The sequence below is a fragment of the Pan troglodytes genome, chromosome 5 (genome assembly GCF_028858775.2).
Source record: "Pan troglodytes isolate AG18354 chromosome 5, NHGRI_mPanTro3-v2.0_pri, whole genome shotgun sequence".
In the NCBI taxonomy this organism is placed as follows: domain Eukaryota; kingdom Metazoa; phylum Chordata; class Mammalia; order Primates; family Hominidae; genus Pan; species Pan troglodytes.
In genome coordinates this window covers 22,525,507-22,545,750 of record NC_072403.2, presented here as the reverse complement: position 1 = coordinate 22,545,750, position 20,244 = coordinate 22,525,507, and the positions used below count along the sequence as shown (strand labels likewise).

At 40.2% G+C, this 20,244-nt stretch overlaps 1 long non-coding RNA gene across 1 annotated transcript in view; it reads left to right on the top strand.

Annotated features, from left to right (window-relative positions):
* Positions 1 to 1,341: 1,341 nt before the first annotated feature.
* Positions 1,342 to 20,244, top strand: part of LOC134810274 (uncharacterized) — an 89,637-nt gene continuing 70,734 nt past the window's right edge. Inside the window, exon 1 of the long non-coding RNA XR_010157917.1 lies at positions 1,342 to 1,432. This is a non-coding gene — a long non-coding RNA (uncharacterized LOC134810274). The remainder of the gene's footprint in view (positions 1,433 to 20,244) is intronic.

Here is a 20,244-nt window from a genome sequence, read left to right as displayed (position 1 = left end):
TTAATTTACTAAAATAACCACCAACTTACACTCAGTTGAAATATGAACATGTCGGTTTCACTTGAGCTTGGGAATTAAAATCAAAGTACAGTCAAATCCAAAACAAATAATAGTAATTTTAAGACTAGGTGACATAACCCTCTGGGAAAAATGAGGTGATAGTGATTTGATACTTTTTTTTTTTTTTTTTTGAGACAGAGTCTTGCTTTGTCACCAGGCTGGAGTGCAGTGGCATGATCTCAGCTCACTGCAAACTCTGCCTTCCGGTTCAAGTGATTCTCCTGCCTCAGCTTCCCGAGTAGCTGGGATTACAGGCACGCACCACCATGCCTGGCTAATTTTTGTATTTTTAGTAGAGATGGGGTTACACCATGTTGGCCAGGATGGTCTCGATCTCCTGACCTCATGATCCGCCCACCTCAGCCTCCCAAAGTGCTGGGATTACAGGCATGAGCCACCACGCCCCGGCCCCGATACGTTTTAATACTAACTACAGAAGTGTTGGTAGAAAGATCAGCTTTGAAGAGATGGTATAGTACTAGAATCCTAAGCATGACCTCTGTGAACTGTTGGCTTAAGTACTGGCTTTAACATCCGTTGGCTGTATTTACTGTCAGTTTTCTTGTCAATAATGCAGAGGTAATCATGATTCCTGGCTACCTCACAGACTGCAGTGGAGTGGGGCAATGTGTGTAATGCCCTTAGCACATGGCCCAGAACATAGTAAATGTTTAATCAATGTTCGTGATGACCTTGGCCATCGCTGACATCATGTCTTAACTGAGTTATTAACAAAGAGGCATGTATAGTTTCAAAAGTGAAAGTGAGGCCGGAATGGTAAATACATGCACTGAATTTGCATAATTTTGTGGCTAGAAGGAGTCTTAGAGAAAGAGAGCATCAAATTCAGCAATGTTTCTGACATTTTCTATGAAGAACTGACTGCTTGTTATTTCTTAGAAATCTTAGAATCATTGAGCAGGGAAGGAGGGGCAGGAACGGGATTATTTTGATAGTGGTGTCCTCAAGGGGAGGAGATGGGGTGGGAAGCAACCCCTGGCCAGAACCCACTCATCCCTGGGGATAGGGACCTGCTGTGTCTCTGCCTGCTGAGTTTTTGACATTCTGATTTAAAAACCTTGTTTGTGTGTGTGTGTGCGCGTGCGCGCATGCTTGCGTGTGTGCATGTGTGTGTGAGAGAGATTATGCAATATGATGTTTCCCGTTTCTGTGACTTCAGCGAATGTGAATGAAGACCACAGAAGCAGCCTAACTCAGTGAGAATATTGTTTTTATAATTACAGGTCTAGGCGTTTTACACTGAGATTCTCCACTGCCACCCTTTCTACTCAAGCAAAATCTTCGTGAAAAGATCTGCTGCAAGGAACTGATAGCTTATGGTTCTCCATTGTGATGAAAGCACATGGTACAGGTAAACATCTCCAAAAGCTTTAAAGGAAAATAATTATCATTGAGTTGTAAAGTCCCCAAGATAGTGGTGGGGGTGTATACATATCTGGTCACACAAACATACACACACAACATACACATGTCTATTCACGTAGACTCCATTTTTTCCTACTGTCTCTTTTATAAAAATGGAACCCTTGCTTTTTTATGGGAAAGGAAATAACTTCTACTTATTTTGAGGTCACTGGTTAGGATAGATGACAAGGCATTGCTGATAATTCTGAAGGCATTTATAAATTTATAAATTTATAAATTCACGTAGAGAGACAAACATCAAATGGTAGTAGAGATTGTAGAAGTAGTAGAGATTATTAAGAGTATTGTTCCTCTTAACAATATAATTCTGAACATCTTTCATAGCAACAGATATTTTTCTACCGTATAATTATTAATGATTAGTATACCATTGAGTAAACATTCTAAAATTTATTTAATTTATATCCCTTCTAACTGGACAGTTAGCCGTTTCTAATTTTTTTGCCTTTTTATTTTCTTGAGATAGGGTCTCACTCTGTCACCCAGGCTGGAGTGCAGTGGCATGATTTTGGCTCATTGCAGCCTCCACCTCCAAGGCTCAAGTGATCCTCCCACCTCAGCCTCCCAAGTATTAATAGCTGGGACTACAGGTGCACATCACCACGCCTGGCTAACTTTTGTATTTTTTTTTTTTTATGTAGTGATGAGGTTTTGCCATGTTGCCCAGGCTGGTCTCAAACTCGTGACCTCAAGCAGTCCTCCCACCTCAGCCTCCCAAAGTGTTGGGATTACAGGCGTGATCCACCACACCCAGACATTTTATTGCTTTCATGATGCCAAAAATATTCTTATAGCTCTGTATTAGTTCCCATTACAAATTATTTCCTTAGGCTAATTTCTTAGCAGCATACTGGTAAATGTAAGAGTTTTCAAGTTTTACGGCTTTTGGTAACTTGTTGCCAAATTACTTTCAGTAAAGTCATACCAGTTTGTATTTCCAGAGGCAGTTTATGAGAGCGTCTACTTAATACAGTTTTCCAATGCTGAGAATTTTGAAAACAAAAAGAGTTTTTGCTGACTGATTATGCAAAATGGTGTTTCCATGTATTTTGGGTTTTGGGGGTGGGGGGGTCATTTGTAAGTAAAGTAAATTGTACTGTTTTGTAGAACCTTCCTCCATTAGACAGCAGCATCCTTGAAACTTACCAGATTTCGACATTTCAGAAATAATATTAAATCCAGAAGGAGTAGAAGGGTCCTAGGGAATTTTAAGTTCTTCCTTTCTGGCCAAGTATTTTTAGACAACTATGAAATCACTAGATACAATCATTTTTCAGTGGAAAGCATAATTTTTCATTTCTTAAAAAGAGCAAAAGTATTTAATAAAAAAATTTTATTAGATATGTATCTGAAGTTATACTGCTCATTAGTTTAAAAATATGTATGTGCCTATATATGTATGTGTGTGTGTATATATATATATATGTGTATATGTGTGTGTGTGTGTGTGTGTGTGTATATATATATATATATATATATATATATATGTCCAATATCAGGAACATGATTAAATATAACTATGTTAGTGCCATATGATGGAAAAGCTGTAGATAAGATTGCAAGCTTCAGGCTGCCTGGGCTCAAATTCCAGCTCTGCTGTTTTCTTGAAGTGTGACATTGGGCAAGTTACTTTGCATGTAAAATTTGGATAATAATAGTACCCTTCTCCCTTGGGTGTTGCTGCAAATAATATATATGAAATGTTTAAAATCGTTAAAACTCCTATTTCAGGAGTATTTAATCATTTGAGAAAATGATCAATACAGAAGTAAACAAATGTAGGGTATTGGCATGAACCATAGTATAATCCTAATCTTCCAAAATTACTTTGCCTCTCTTTCCTGCCTCTTTTCATCCTCCTCTAGTATCTACAAAAAAGGTTTAGCATACTTCTGAATGGATTTAATTTGTATTAGTGGAGTAATCCCAGTCCCAGAGAGACTTCCTGATTCAAGTTTTCAAGTCAGAGACCCATTTTTCACAGAGCTTTGAAACCATGGCTGTCTGGATCACCTGGCTGGGGGCACCCTTGGAGCAGCCGTTGGGTGAGAGCAGAACTTCCTTCCCAGCCGGGGCTGCCTAGCTCCTGTGGTACAGCAAGTGCCTTGGGCACAGAGTCCCTCACCGTCTGGCACCATATGTGAGCTGCCCTAGTTGGCTCATCTCTTCCCGTCATTACTAAATAAGCTTCATTTCACTAAATAAATGAAAGAGAAGGTAGATGAAGAGACCCCCCCCCCAACACCCAGCTCTTAGGAAACGCATGCTTTATCCTACAGATGCATGAAGGGGAAGGCTGTAGGTTTGTGAATCTCTTGACCCTTTGGCTCCATCGTAACGTTGAAAAGTGAAAGGAAAAGTGGTCAAAGAATCATTTGGCATGAAGGAGACAAACACAGAACGACTTGTACGGCTTCAGCCTCTGCATTTCACTGGTTACCCTGCTATGAGCTTGTGTATGTAGACGCTGCATTCGTTTTGGCCCTAATTTCTGGTCTAATTTGAACAGCTCTGTATTTCTCAGCAGAAGAGGAATATCTGAATTCCTAATTAAGACATGTTAGCTTAAGAATACCTCCTTAATGTGTCATAAATCATTCCCCTGTGACTATGAGGATGAATAAGAAAACAAAACTTGGATTTATACACACATGTATATTATTTCAACAAAATTAGTAAGTTCATAGAGGGAGAGAGGACAACAAATGTGTTAGCAAATATAGGTCAGGAAAAGAGTTCATAATGTTCTGCCAGATTCTGATGAGGCACCTCATGAGTGTAGGTAGAAGGCCTCACGTAACGGTAGCGGGAATGGTAATAACACTACCATATGGAACATTTGGTATTTGAATAGCACTTAGCTTCCTCCCAAACTACAAAATCAATAAAGACTCAGAGAGGAAGAAAGGATTCTCTTGCTGTGGATCACTGGCTGGTGTGCAGAAATGCAGACGTGTTGGTTGTCAAGGGCTTACCAGAATAAATTTCTCTAGGGAGACAGGAGAGTGGGAAATACTTAACCATATTAATTGTGCTGCGACCTCAGATCTGTGGTCAGCAGTTTTTGGTTGTTTCCATATACTGCACATGGTTGCCCACACCATTTTTGCATTCATGTATAAGACCTATCTGCAAGACCAGGCAGAATCATTGTTGAAATCTTAGTTCGCAAAGTCCCATGGGGACTTTGGGGTGTCTTAGGATTTTGCCAGCACAAAGTTAAAGCACAACTTTTGAATTGTGAGAAACTGAGACAAGGTCTTTAATTTTAATCCCATTCAGTCATTCCTCACTCATTTATTAATTTAGCAAAGGCCTTTTTAGGGGCAGCTATGTCCCAGTGTAGGGCTGGGCATTGAAGATAATGGAGGAAAACAAGATTGACACAAGACTGGCCCTAATGGAGTTTACAGTTCTCAGGGAGATACAGTCAACACCATCATAACTGGTTTGGGGGAATAGGGGAGATGAACTGGACCATTCTAAAAGGAGGCATGAAGTGCATCTGAAATTGGAAACTGGAGAAACCAGGGGAGAAAGACCTGTTGATCTGGAAGGCATAGAACAGAAAGAACCAGAGAATAGTCAGGGACTGACAATGAGGTTGTGATTGTTGACAGCCGGACCAGGCCAGGAAATGAAGAAGGTAAGGAGAGAAGCGTACTGTCTAACACCCCTCGAATGCACAGTTGCTAGGGCCAGTAAAGATCGTCGGGCTACTCATCTCTCAATTTAGGTAATGTAAATGATGCATCTTATTGACAATCCATATCCTTAAGAAATTGTGAAATGAGTCTTTTACTTTTTATAACTCTACAAACATGTTAGAAAGATGGATGTCACCGTGTCTTTATCACAGTATGGTGATTTTTCTTAACCACCCAAAGGAAGAATCGAGGTGCACCAGAACACGTGTACCTTGTTCTCTTATTAACCATATCCTTTTTCTTACTTTACCCACTATAATTCACCTCAGAGAGTGAGATTAATTATATAATTAATCCTACCTTTTGTGCACATGCATAATTAACTTTATTTAGTTCGCTTTAAACAGATTTTAGGTTCCAGATCTAAATAACAGCCCCTCCATTTGTCACATCTTGACCTCTTTACTATTTGGTACCCTTCCACTCAGCGTTGTTTGTGGGATTGTGGTTCTTCTTACCTTCCTCCCTCCATTCCTGGGTGCTTTTAGTGGTCTCTTAAATAACAGGCTCTGCTCAGAGATTTCTTTTATCTCCTTAGGCCTTGACCTGCGTTTGGTAAAGGCTGCATTTTTAGCTTCGGATTTACTGTCTTTGACGAACCTTTTTCTCTATTTTATCCCTCCCTGGTCAGCTGCTCTCTTCGGGCCCTCAAACATCCACCACGTACTCTACCCAGATGTTTCTTCTTTCTTTAACATGTCCAATTGAGTTGCCCATTTCATCCCCTACTCCCCATCCACACACCCACCCAACACACACACACACACACACACACACAGTGCATTCTCGAACATGGGGTCTTTTCCCCTTCAGGCACCGTATGTAACCCACCCCGCCCCTCAGCTCTTAGGAAATGTTTCCTTTATCCTACAGAAACACAAAAAGAAAAACTGTAGGGTTGTGAGTCCCTCTCAACCCTTCGACTACATCTATATCATAAGGTTGAAAACAAAATGAAAAAGGTTGAAATGTACATTTCTAAGGTTAAGAAAATCCTACTGATATTAAGTATTTAAAACACAGACTTCCCCAAAATTTATCTTTCAGCATAAATATGCCCTTCCCTTTTCTCCCACCCTTCCTTCAATCTGTAGATAGCCTCCATAATTCATAGCCAGTTTGGGTAAAGGCATTATTTTGAGACATTTAATGATTTTTTTAGGAAAAGCAAAAAAATGTAGGGTCAAAGATTCAAGAGTATATTGTGTTTTATATGTAGGCATAGCTTTTAAACTATTTTGGAATACTTTAAAGTTTTAAAATAACTTACCAGGCTTCTTTATGAAGCATTTTATTCTTTGAAAGTTTTATAAATAATATGATTTCTGGTGTCAGTATGGAAACATTCACATAGTTGTAATAACTCTCATGAAATAAGGTAGACTATTCCATCATCTGTGTTTACTCTTAAAACACATTAGAAAATGGTTGATATCAAAGCTTACAATTTTGTCTTTCTTATTGCTACCCTAAAGCAGACTGCTGCACAGACCTTCCCCTGGTACACTAATGCTGCTTTCAATGTTGGCAAACCATACTACTCAAAGTGCGGGCAAAACTCGAGGTAGAAATCCAACTTTCATACAGCTTTATCAAAATGACAGTATTCTATGGTACTTTTCAAATCACTATTTTTTTCTCTTAGAGGTTATCAAATGAAATGAAGCATTTAAATATGTTTTCTAAATTCAGGAATGTGAGATAGGAGAGCTTTTGACATTATAGAATTCAGCGGTGGAAGAGAAAATGAACATCCAGTTCCCTTTCTCCCTAACTCAAGATCTGTGCTCCCTGAATATCATTAGTGCTTCTCATTTCATCAATGTTCACATAGTGAATCATTCATTCACTGATTGTTGAAACAACTGTTATAAGATTTGGAAATAATATACAGAACATCTTGGAAGTACTTTTTTTTTTATTAGCAAGAAGCAGCTATAGGCCAAAAGTATTAAGAAGGATCATCTCTTCAGAATAAGTGAGAAGTATATCACTGGTAATTTTTTAGATTTTTGCTGAATGTTTTAGTAAAATTTGGGAAGGTAGTTTTTTTTTGAGTTGGCAATTATATGCTGTCCCTCTTGTTTTCTCTTCCAAAATAATCATTCTTCTCTCTCTCTCTCTCTCTAAAATGGGAGCCACAGAGCCACTGTGAGAATTGTGTACATATAAACCTGAGAACATAGCCTGGCCTGGCACATAGTCAATGCTCAATAAACATTTCTTGCTACTGTATCTACTGTGTTCTGTTCCCCCTCTATTCAACACCCTGTATTTTTTCCTGGTGGAGATTTTCCTGAGTACCTAAACAAATAAACATAGCCAAACAAAACAAGAATTCAGTGCTGATGCCGTGTGCTTTAGAAGCTGGGTCTGTGCTTGACTTGACTGACAGAGATGTGATACTCTGAGTGTGTCTGCAGATAAAGCCAAATTCAAAATTCAAGTGAAACGCCCTTGGACTTGGGAATGAATCGGGGGGGCGGGGGGGCTTTGACCAAGGTACTCAGTGACCCTGTGCTTCCAAGTTCTCCATCTGTAACATGAGTGGTTTGCTCTCAGAGGTTTCTTCCACCTCTAAAAATTACCATCATTTTGCAACCTTGATGCTTTAAGACTTTGAAGTCCCTGTGGAAAAGAACCTATGAAAAGCGGTCACTGTTTCTGTTTTCCCCGTGCATTTTAGTGGCTGCATAGAGTGTTTTTTGGTGTGTGTCTTCCATCTTGCTCAGGTGGAGCTAATGACCTCCTTCTCCAGGATAGACAATAAAACAAACCAAAACAAAAACACTCTGTTCATGCACAAAGGCAACCCTCTTCTAGATACCTAACCCCTTAAATGAGTATTTCGATGACACAGAGGGATCATCACTTCACTTGCCACTGAAATACAGCCATCTCTGGAGTGAAATTTGGCAGCTGGGAAGTAGTCAAGCTGCAGTACTTATATGACAGTTTGGGGAAAAGGAGTGAGACAGAAATAGCAGATTCCAAAATAATCCCATTAAAACAGCAGGGAAAGTGGAATTGGGCAATAAGATGGGAGGATGGTTTGCCCCAAAGTCTGACTGTCCTGTTTAGACAATGCGGACTTCAGCCCCAGAAGCTCTAACTTGTGTCACTGCTGGAATATAGTGACCACAGTCAAGAATCCCCTACACACACCCCAAAAAGGGGGGCTTATCTAATGTCCCATTGATCTATCATCTTGTGATTTTTTTTTTTTCTCTTTTTCCTGCTACTCTAGTTATCAGGCCGTGCTGGCACATAAATGGATCTGTCTTTTTAAAGCTGCCTCTTCCTTTTGCCCCCTGCATAAGATAGTGTTGTAGGTAAGCATGTTATAACATCAGAAAGTACTCAGCTGAAAAGGAGTGATGTTAAAGCACCCTTTAGGCTGGCTCTGGAAGGATGAACTGACTGACCAGAAAGGAAAACTCTTCTGTTTAATTCCAGGATCTTGGGAATAACAGTGACAGAGAAAGAAGATTCGAGAAGTAAATGTGGTTGAGTACAAATGTAGAACTCTTCAGATTTTCTGGAATGGGGTAGCCATTGTGATGAATATTAGGATATGAGCGTGGAAGTCGTAGTGGATAAATTTGAAAGCTACTCAGCAATATGTGCAGCAACAGTTTTTAAAAAGCAAAAGGAAGATTTGTCAACATAGTTAGAAATCCTCAGATCCTCAGATAATGGAACATCATATCTCTCAAAAGGAAGATTCCAGGGAATAAAGAAAGCAGATGATAAGGGAACCTGGGCATTTTAGTTTAACCAGAAAATAGAACGTTACCAAAAAATTTAGAGATTAAAGAGTCAGTTTCATTTAGAAGCACATAAAATATTTATGTAATGAGCAGAATTTATAGAGTCTACTATTATAAAATAGAACCAAAAATGAATTCAAGAAAAATTTAATAAAATTAATGTAGTGGGAGAAAATGAAATACAATATCAGAAATTCTAGTTTTGAATCTCAGTTCTGCAACTTATCACCTTTGTGACCTTAGGGAAATCACTCAAAATCTGAGGGTTTTTTCCACATCTCTATAAAATAGAAATAATTATAATATCTGTCTCACAGGGGTATTTTGATGATCAAATGAGATAATGCATTGAAAATGTTTTGTAAATTGTAGAGCCCTCTACATATGCTATTTCTATAACTCTGCAATTTCTTATGGCATGGAGTGAGCTCTCAGAGACAGTAATCACATGTGGAAATAGCTTAGAGAAGCAGTCATATCGGAGGCAAAATCTATTGTATAAAAATTTAAAAATTCATATGAATTATTTTTTCTGCTTCTCATTTTTCTGGCTCAGAAATTCTTCTACGTTTACAGAATTTTTCCAAAAATATTCTGGTGAGCCCTGTAACAGAATTGTCCACTCTCTGTTAAGCGGTAAACCACATGATTTTTTTTCCTTTTTTTTTTTTTTTTTTGAGACAGAGTCTTGCTCTGTTGCCCAAGCTGGAGTGCAATGGCACGATCTCGGCTCACTGCAACCTCTGCCTCCCAGGTTCAAGCAATCCTTTTGCCTCAGCTTCCCAAGTAGCTGGGACTACAGGTGTGCGCCACTGCACCTGGCTAATTTTTGTATTTTTAGTAGAGATGGGGTTTCACTATGTTGGCTAGGCTGGTCTCGAACTCCTGGCCTCAGGTGATCCACCCTCCTCGGCCTCCCAAAGGGCTGGGATTGCAGGCATGAGCCACCGTGCCCGGCCAAACCACAAGATTTTATAGTAAATATTGCCTGTGAGTAAACCTTGAATAACAACATTAAAGCAGAAGACTGCTATCTTGTGTCATTTGATAATCCTAATTTAGGGAGGTCTGGGCAGAGAAAAGCGGGGTGTGTCTGTGGTCTGGGGACAAGAGTAATGTAAGTAGCATGCCACATGATGAAGACTTGAAACGGAGACGGTGAAGCACGGTAAATCTTTACTGAGTGTGGGCTGGTGTGCTGAAGTTCCCTTTATGCATCAGCCCATCTGTCTCATTAGCTTCTCTCTTAATCACAGGCTCCATGAAGTGTCTACTAGTCTTTTTTTAGCTTTTTATCTCAATCTCCTATAAAAGCGAAAGGAAGTCAACTGGCCTTTATGCTGTTTGTGTATACTCCATGCATGCTCGGGGTGGGGCCAGCTGTATTTATAAATGCATGCTAACATGGGGGTTAATCTGTGTGCATAAGAGCTTATTTGTATGTGCATTCATGAATATGTGTGCATTTGGGCAGATACACAAAGACACAACACATATGTGCCTCTGCTGTATGCTCTCTTACATGGAAAAGACATGTTGACATTAATTAGAAAAGGTGATATGAAACAGTGAAAGTAAAATTCCTTTCGGCAGTATTTACTATTATAATTAAAGTGCATGATGTAACATTGTATGTGCAGGAGAATTTGCTTATTCATCCTTTAGAACAATAGTAGGAGTTACATATTAACAGGTTTAAGTGTCAATAAGTGTCTGAATACAGATTCTCTATTGTGTGCAGTTCTTGTAATAAGGCAGTGTATTTTCCTTGTGTTTTGCTTGCTTGGAATTGAAAATGCTTTGGATGAAGAATGTTGCAGAGTGTAATTTGTGGCAGAAAATATGCCCCCACTGTTTGTTTATTATTCCTGAGGACATTTGCTGGGCTGAACTATCATATGTAGAAAAGAACAGCTTTGTTTGGAAAATACTGTAAGAGCAGTACAAGAAAATTGAATTAAGTAAAGAGACTTAGGGAGTCCATCTTTCTCTGATGATATTCCTTATTTGCTCTTCATTATTCCCTGTGAAGGAATAAAAATGATGAAATTGGATTTGAAGACTGGATTAAGACAAATGGCATTTCAGATTTTTTTTTTTACCTTAGCTGTTTCCAATTTTCCTAGAAAAGCACATAGTCACTATATAAAGAGTCTGAGTTTATTGCATTAAATCTTCCTAAATAGTGTGCCCTTGAGGTTTGATGTGGGGAATTAGTTTAGAAGATTCAGGGGCTTGGAGTACCTGCTAACTGTGTGATGGCGTGTGTCTCTAGAAATTGTATATGTCCATTGATTTTTATAGAGCAAGCAGTACAATAGAAGGGAAGCAGGATGCTGCTTGGTCTTAAGGAAGTCTTTCCTGTCTACCAATTGCCACACCCCTTTTTCTCCAGGTAGAGTTGACTATGTTTTCTTCTGGGCCATTGCTGTACTTGCCTAATACTTTTAATAAGGACTTGCAAATGTGCCTGTGGGTCTCTTCTAACTAGGCTGTAAACCACTCGGAAAGAGGAATTGTTTTATTTCTTGTAACTCTAACACCTAACACAAGGCCCTCAAGATAACCTGTCAAATGAATGAACAGATGAGCTGAATACCCGCTGTGTGCCTGTTCTTGTCTTAAGACGTGAGGGACAACCTGTAACACAGGACACAATGTGGCTGTGTCTGCTCTGAAATGGTAGAATATCTAGCTACAGCTTAGAATAACTGGGTAAGGAAATAAATGCTGGATTATAACCCAAAGAATAAAATATCCAACGAGTCCAATGAATAAATAAATAAGGGAAAAGGAATGACTCTTCCCTGCAGCAGAATTTCAGTTAATAAACAAACGAGGAAGGAAGGAGTATGAAAACATCATTAGAACTCATAGTAAGAATTGCCACGAGAAAGTCCCACCGATGGATGCATTAGATGGGCAGATGTGGATTAGATGGATTAGAATGAGCGGGCAAAAGTATATGCAGAAACAGGAAATTCGTAGAATTTTAAAATATCCCTACCCCAAACATTTAGTAATTACAAGGAGGAAAATAAAAGTTTACGGTGAAGAATCATGGCAGACATCACCTTAACTGAGTAATCAAGGTTAATGTCACCAGTGATACATATTGACATCGTGTGTCCCACTGAGAAGGGCGTGTCATCTCCGATATCCTCCCTGAAAAGGCATAATCTCACTCTAATCAAGAAAAAATAGCAAACTCAAATGGAAGGACATTCGAAAAAATAACTGACCCCTCCCCTTAAAATTGTCAAGGTCTTTAAGGATAAGGAAGGATTCAGGAACTGTCACAGATTAGCAGAAACTAAGAAATATGACCACATAAAATTCTAAGTATGATCCTGAAACAGGAAAAAAAAAAAATGCCTGTTTGGTGCAAAAACTGGTGAAATCCTAATACACCCTATGGTTTGTTGAGTAGTCGTGACCCAGGTTAACTTTCTAGTTTTGATCGTGGTTCTATGGCTTTGTAAGCTGTTAATATAGGGGGAAACTGGGTGGAAGGTACAAGGGAGCTCTGTACTATTTTTGCCGCTTTCTGTAAATCTAAAATTATCTTCAAAAAAACCTAGTTGACAGGTAGGCCGAGGTGGGCAGATCACTTGAGGTCAGGAGATCAAGACCAGACTGGCCAACATGGTGAAACCCCATCTCTACTGAAAATACAAAAATTAGACCGGGTGCGGTGGCTCATGCCTGTAATCCCAACACTTTGGGAGGCCGAGGCGGGCGGATCACCTGAGGTCGGGAGTTCGAGACCACCCTGAGCAACATGGAGAAACCCCGTTTCTACTAAAAATACAAATAAAATTAGCTGGGCATGGTGGCGCATGCCTGTAATCCCAGCTACTCAAGAGGCTGAGGCAGGAGAAGCACTTGAATCCCGGAGGCAGAGGTTGCAGTGAGCCGAGATCGCGCCACTGCATGCCAGCCTGGGCGACAGAGCGAGACTCCGTCTCAAATAAATAAATAAATAATACAAAAATTAGCTAGGCATGGTGGTGTGTACCTGTAATCCCAGCTACTTGGGAGGCTGAGGCAAGAGAATTGCTTGAACCTGGAAGGCAGAGGTTGCAGTGAGCTGAGATCCGGCCACTGCACTCCAGCCTGGGTGACAGAGTGAGACTCCATCAAAAAACAAAACAAAACAAAAAATCTAGTTCAGGGCACAATACCAATCCACAGGAAGCAATTATAGAGCAATCCATGACAACAGACAACTGAGAATTTGTAATGGGGTGCCAGTGTCAGGTTCAGAAGAGGAATGAGAAATGGCTGGAGATTGGAGTCTTCAGGAAGAGCTTCCTATGAGAAGCAAAGCCTGGCAGGGACCTTAACAGGATGTGTAGTGATGATGGGTGGAGGAAACTGAGGGGTCATTGTAGGCACAGTGGCAGCAGGGACAAAAGCATGAGGAAGGGACACAGATGGCCTGCATGGGATATGTTGGAGGGGCCAGCGGAGTTATATGTGCATTGCTGGAAATTGGTATGAAAGAGAATTTGACAGCTGTGGGGACAACAGAGCTAAAGGATCACTAAGTCCTGGCGGAGGAATGTGAAGTTAATGCAGGAGGTGACACAGAGTTCCCAGTTCTTGTTTATGGAAGGGGCTCAGTGAGTTTGTGTGTATATATCTGAAACCGGTGACAATGTATGTAGGGTGGCCAGAGTTGGGAGAAACAGGGGACAGGCGAGTCAGGAATTAATGATAGGTAATGAGAGCCTATTCGTTTGAGGGTGTTGGGAGGATGGCAGGAAAGGAAAAGGGGGCAACATATTCAAAGGTATTTGAAGGGGTAAAATAATATAACTTAGTAATTGTTGGATTTGGAGAATGGAGAGGAAGGAGTCAAAGATGATTTCTGGGTCATACTTACTGGACAGGTACTATTGGTGTCCATAACTGAAATAATCCATTCAGCAGATATTTGCATGCCTACATCGAGGAATAATGTATTCTAGGTGAGGAAGGAGGATTAAAAAGAATGTCAACACAGCATCTGCTTACGCTGGAATGTGGGCCAGAAAGCCTGTGGCTTAGGCTAGACTGAATGAATGGCCAGGTCAGCCTACTTAAGGAGTCCCTGCCCTCCACATAAAAAGAAGGGAAAGATTGCCCTACTCTGTTCCTAGCAGTAGCCATGAACAGTGTTAGAAGATCTTTCAAACTGACACTTCTGTCCTCTTGATAAAAATGTCAGGTCTACTGTTGGACCATACTCATAAAAACTCTATTAAATCACCATTCTACTTAGGAAAAGGCCATTCATGCCCCACTTAACTCTGCCAAGATAGAGGATGCTGTGTTCCCAAGGTACCAAAACTGAAAGTTAAAATGCCATAAAAGTATACTGAACTTTATAGAAGAAAAAACAGAAAAAGTGTATGCATGCTTAAACCTCAAACTCTTGATCTTCAGGTACCATGTCTTTTCAACGTAGATAATATCACCTAGTGAGCACACCCTGAAGTCATGCTCTGGCTGGCTTTGCTGTGTTCTTTTTGTTTTCTCTTGGGCTTGTGTCTCACTCTGTGTTGGGTAGGAAAGGGTTTCTGTAGCCTTTATACCCTTGTTTTCATCACTTATTTCACGAATTTCCACTTATCACTCAAGAATAACCATATTTTTTATCTCTATGACAAGCTGAAAACCTCCCTGTCAGCAATTATAGCCTGTTAGCCCTCACAGAGTCAGTCTTGGGGAGGTATGGCCTTGCGGTTCAGGGGCAGAACCATAGGTGTATTCATCTGTGGAAGACTTAGACATACACATTTGATTATGGGTGGCAGTAATCAGATTTATGTTTTGAAGGTCTTCGAAGATCTCCGTCCCTTTCTCAGTCAACATTATACATCATTGTTTCTTAACAGTTGAGTCCTTATACCTTTTTTGGTATCAGTCGGTCATTAGGCCAAGTAAACATTTTATTGACAATAGGCAACTGAGGAGAAAATTAACCCTTTTTATAGTTAATTGTAAGTGGAAGTTGCTTGATATTCTTAAAAATATGAAATTGTGGAAGTTCTGGTTCTAGTCTGAGAATTGAGCATTGAGCACCACCTTTACAACATGTAGACTTAAACTTCAAATACCTTTATGATGCTGAGAACTCCCCATGGAATAGGAACCGGCCATGGCATATCTAAAACATGACTTACATAGCATTGCACGATATAATATGAATGCATGTTTTTTTGTAGAATTTAGAAAGAGGCTGAACGTGATGGCTCACCCCTGCAATCCCAGCACTTTGAGGGGCTGAGGTGGAAGGATCACTTGAAGCCACGAGTTTGAGACCAGCCTGGACAGCGTAGTGAGACCCTATCTCTACAAAAAAAATTTAAAACTTAGCTGAGCATGGTGGCATGAGCCTGTAGTCCTAGCTACTTGGGAGGCTTATGTAGGAGGATCACTTGAGTCTAGGAGTTTGAGGCTGCAGTGAGCTGTGATCGCACCACTACACTCCAGCCTGGGTGACAGAACAAGTCTTTGTCTCTTTAAGTTTTTTTTTTTAATTAGCTGAGTGTAATGTTGTGAGTCTGTAGTCCTAGCTGCTCAGGAGGCTGAGGTGGGAGGATTGCTTGAGCCCAGGAGTTCAAGGTTACAGTGAGCTATGATTGCACCACTGCACACCAGTCTGGGTGGCAAAGTGAGACCCTGTCTCTAGAAAAATAAAATAAAAGAAAAGAATGTATAAAAGAATGACATCTTTTGTAGAGCAGACATTGGAAATGGCAGAATACTCCATGAAGTAGCCTCTAGATTCCCTTTATGGGCTTGCTGTGGAAGCACATATGTTCACATTGGCAGAATAAAGACTCTTTTTATGTCCTTTTAAACTAATGTATTGACTTCAGTATTTTTTTTATAGGGAACATATTTCAAAATTGTAATGGTAGTCAATGGTTCTATATAAAAATGCTTTGTCTTTCCACAGACCCGTATATACCAGCCAGATCACCTTCATTCTCAGAGTGCCTGATGAGTAGAGTGCATTCAATACAATAGCTGTCTTGTTTTTTTGGCAGCAGAAGTGGGAGTCACATGCTGAACTCGGGAACCATTTTGAATTTATTCTCATAGCAATTGCAAGGTAAAGGCAGGCAGAATCCTTGCTGTGTAACCCTCAACAGAGCTCCATAAGGATTGGGAAATCAGGCCATGCTTTGTCAAAGAGAGGGTGCACACAGGCATCAAACAGGTCACTTCTCTTAATTCTTAGGCCACCACACAGGAAGCACATAATTATTTAATCCCTGGATCTTTCTAGAGATGCAACAAAGTGATGAGGGTGGACAGCTCCAGAAAATCGCTGTGCAAGGAGCAAGGGTAGAAAGCTAGGGTTTTGGATTAGACAGACTCCATTTCAAATTGTATCTTAACTTAGTTTTTATTGTACCCTCTAACAACTTATGAATAAAATAAGGGGAATATATACAGAGTTAGGCGTGGGGAATGGTCACAACTTATTTCCCTTCTTCACTTTCATCTGTCTTTCTTCAGTCTCTTCTCCCCTCTTCCGTTAAAGGTAAACTGAATAAATGAATAGTGAATGAATGAAGTGAGCAAGCTGTTTTCAACAAAGTTCACTTGATGTCACTTCCATGGATTTAGTTATAAAAGTAATATGATCCTAGTTATCTTAGGCAGAATACATATTTCTGTGACCCTAATCTACTTGTGAAACCTGGAAATGATAGGAAAAACCTTCTTGGGAAGGAGAAAAATGACCAACAAAAAAATTCTGAATTGTACTTATAGATGAAGCCCTGGTGAACCCAGAGCCCTGTTGACTCACAAGGACACTCAAAGTAAGGTTAATGATTCAACACATTTACTTCTTCAGTTTCCCAAATAGATTAGAAGGAATAAGAGGGCTTTCTTGGGTTAAACTTACCAACCACAGTGAAGGAAGGAGAAAACCTATAAAAACTTGAAGTATTATAAAATCTCAGCAGTGTGAGGCCATTTTGTTTGAGGACAAACAAACCTAGTGGATTGTCCAGGGCAGGTGAATGTAAAGGACATTTCCTGAGATGCAACAAAGAGGTGATGGTACAGTGGGCAAGGATGTTGCAATAACAAGCAACCCCAACTCTTCAGGGTGGAACACAGTAGAAGTTCCTTTTTGATGGTGTTACGGATAACTTGGGGTGTTCTACAGTTGGAGAGGTCGTCTGTATGGTGGTGATTCCCTGACCCAGAGTCCTTCTATCGCAAGGCTCAGACATTCCCTCAGTGTTGGGGGACCCTAAGGGTCTTCTGCACCTGGCAGAAGAGAGAAGTGGGGAAGCGAGAGAGTGAGTGGTCTCCTGGGAGGTTTGTTGGTGAAATTGGCATATACCACTTCCTTCCATGTTCCCTTGACCAGAATTTAGTCATGTGGACATAGTCAACTGCAGGTAAAGTGGAGAATTGTCAGCCTGTATGTCAAGGAGTACAGGGAAACTGTTTTTTCAACAACTAACCAGTTTCTGCCACAACTGGATACCTTCCTGACGTCATCTTTACTCCCATCCCAGCCCCACCCGAGATTTGGCCATGAGTACCCTGTAATTTGCAGGGCATTATATCTCTGTCCCAGGAACAGCAGGAAACCACTGAGTCAATCGGAACTGTTTTTTTTTTTTTTTTTCTGAGACGGAGTCTCACTCTGTCGCCCAGGCTGGAGTGCAGTGGTGTGAGCTTGGCTCACTACAGCCTCCACCTCCTGGGTTCAAGCGATTCTCCTGTCTTAGCCTCCCCAGTAGCTAGGATTACAAGGCTCACGCCACCATGCCCAGCTAAATTTTTTATTTTTTATTTTTAGCAGAGACGAGGTTTCACCATGTTGGTCAGGCTGGTCTCGAACTCCTGACCTCAGGTGATCCGCCCACCTCGGCCTCCCAAAGTGCTGGGATTACAGGCGTGAGCCACCACCACGCCAGGCCGGGACTCTTCATCTTTTAAACCACCCAGGTCTGAACTGACAGTCCCTTATGTTATCTTCATGGGAAGAAGAGCAGGCAGTCATGTGTGGCTCCCCATGAAAAGGCAAGGAACCTTCTAGATACTGCCGCTAGAAACCAGGTGTGGGATAGAAGCCCTGCCTTTGATCTATACCTGGTGGTCAGGAACCTGCTTCTACTTTACTTCATCCATCTGCACTTCTTAGGAGCTGGGTCCTGTTCTTGTTTACCATTACTAAATTACGGGGAAATTCCTGAAATTAGCCAGTCCTCCCAGATGGTTCATTCTTTGTGTGTATACCCAGAGCTTGATCATGTCCCCATTCCTCTCTCTCAAGATTAGATCTGCTGTCAAAACCTAGAAACAAGTCTTTACTGAACTGAACTCTTTATTAGCCTTTGATTGCCAGATAACTGGACTTGGGAAGGGGAGTTTGGGAAAAAGGGTTAACTATATTAAATTATTTTGGTGCTCTCTTATATGGGCTGGGATGAAGCATTCAGACAGTGGGAGAAGTATAGGAGAGGCAGACAGATGCCAGAAAAAAAAAAACTTTGGGTGTTTCCAGGCACCGAAAAAGAAAGTTCATTTGTAAGTCACTCACCTCCTCATGATTTCTTCACCTCCTCCCCTGCTCATGGTGCTAGAGTTTGTCTATATTATAAGCTCTATAGCTCTTTTTGCCTTCCTGCAAAGCTAAGCACTATTTATAACACTGTTTCTCTGAGAAAATGTGTTTGGAGTTTCAAATAAATGACTTACAAATGAACTTTCTGTATACAACTCATTCATACATTGAGAACTGCCTGTACCGGGCATGTAACCTGGAGATAACTTTTATCTCTGCTTTATCAATATGGGCTTGTCAGGTTGACTTATGTGTACTTCTCTCTGCCTTCGTTTTGATGATAGCCTCTCTCTTAAAATTTAATACTCTCTTTATGTTTGGAGAAACATTCCCTTTGGCAGCGTTTCAAATATTCTTGCGAATTGGAATAGTGATTTTATTTTATCTCCCAATGTATCTTTAGTAGGATTCGTGGCTATGAAAATCTTTTTCACAGTCCGCCTATAAATTGTAGAAAAATTGAGAACTATTTAAAAGAAGGGGGCGCAGAAAGAATCCTTTTCTAGTATTACTCTGGGTTGTCAGATACCTTTGCAATATAATTACTGTGTTGGTTTTTAAAGGTTAAAAGAGCTCTGACGTTTATAATTCTCTTTTGTGTGTGTGTTCTACACATATAAGGGGAAAATCTAACACATGGAAGCAAAATACTTTCGTTAACATAAAGGTCCTGAGCATTTTATGGTTTTTCAATACAGAGACATAATTCATGGATTTTATACTTGCTTTTACAGATATCTGGTGAATCAGTTATTTGCTCTGTGGAACCAATTTGCAGATTACACACCTTGTTTATTTCTAAGCTGTGTGCATGGGTAATGTGTGCACAAAAATACTCTTGCTGACATTAGATTGTAAAGTAAAAAGGTGGAACACTGGTCCTGGAGATGTGCCTTCTCAGGGAACTTACTATCTATATACAAGTAAAAATTTCTCATTGTTAGCAGAGCAGCTGACAGAATATGATCACAAATGTTGCTGATGCTGTTCTGTTAGGAGGTAGAAATAGAATGCCTAGGACTATGCAAGCTTGTCAGAGTTAGATTGTCAGGGTGATGTGCTTCCATATTAAAAAGAATACTTTGTTCCCCCCTCACACATGCACCCTTGCAGTGGAAAGAAACATTTATTTCAGAATAAGTGCAAGTTATTCTGACTTGCACTCACAGGCTCAGACTTTGATGCCAGTGTAGTTAAAATTTAGTGAATACCAGTCATGTTTAATAGTCTTTCCCTTCTGTTTAAAACAGTACTGCAGCCCATGCAAGAAACATTTCCCTTTAATTTTATGCATTTTGTGGTATCTTTTGATGGTTTTTCTCTACTGTCAAAACTGTGAGAATAATTTCAATGGCATGTTTTTTCTGCCATCTTCAGTTGGCAGTCATATCCCCCCAGATTGTCCTCATAGATTCCAGATCACCTTTATGTTTAATCTTCATTAATTGACAAGTACCTTTGAAAGGGTTTTGCAAAAATTGAACTGCAAAGCTGTGATTTAATACAAGGAAGGCTACATCAGTGTGAAAGAAAGCACTTTATGAACTGTAGAGTACTATTTAAAGGTGAGGCATTATAATTAAATATGCTCAGGTTGTTACTGAGCATTGAATGCCAAAGCATATGAAAGATAACTTACGATGCCAGGAGTTTGAGACTAGCCTAGGCAACA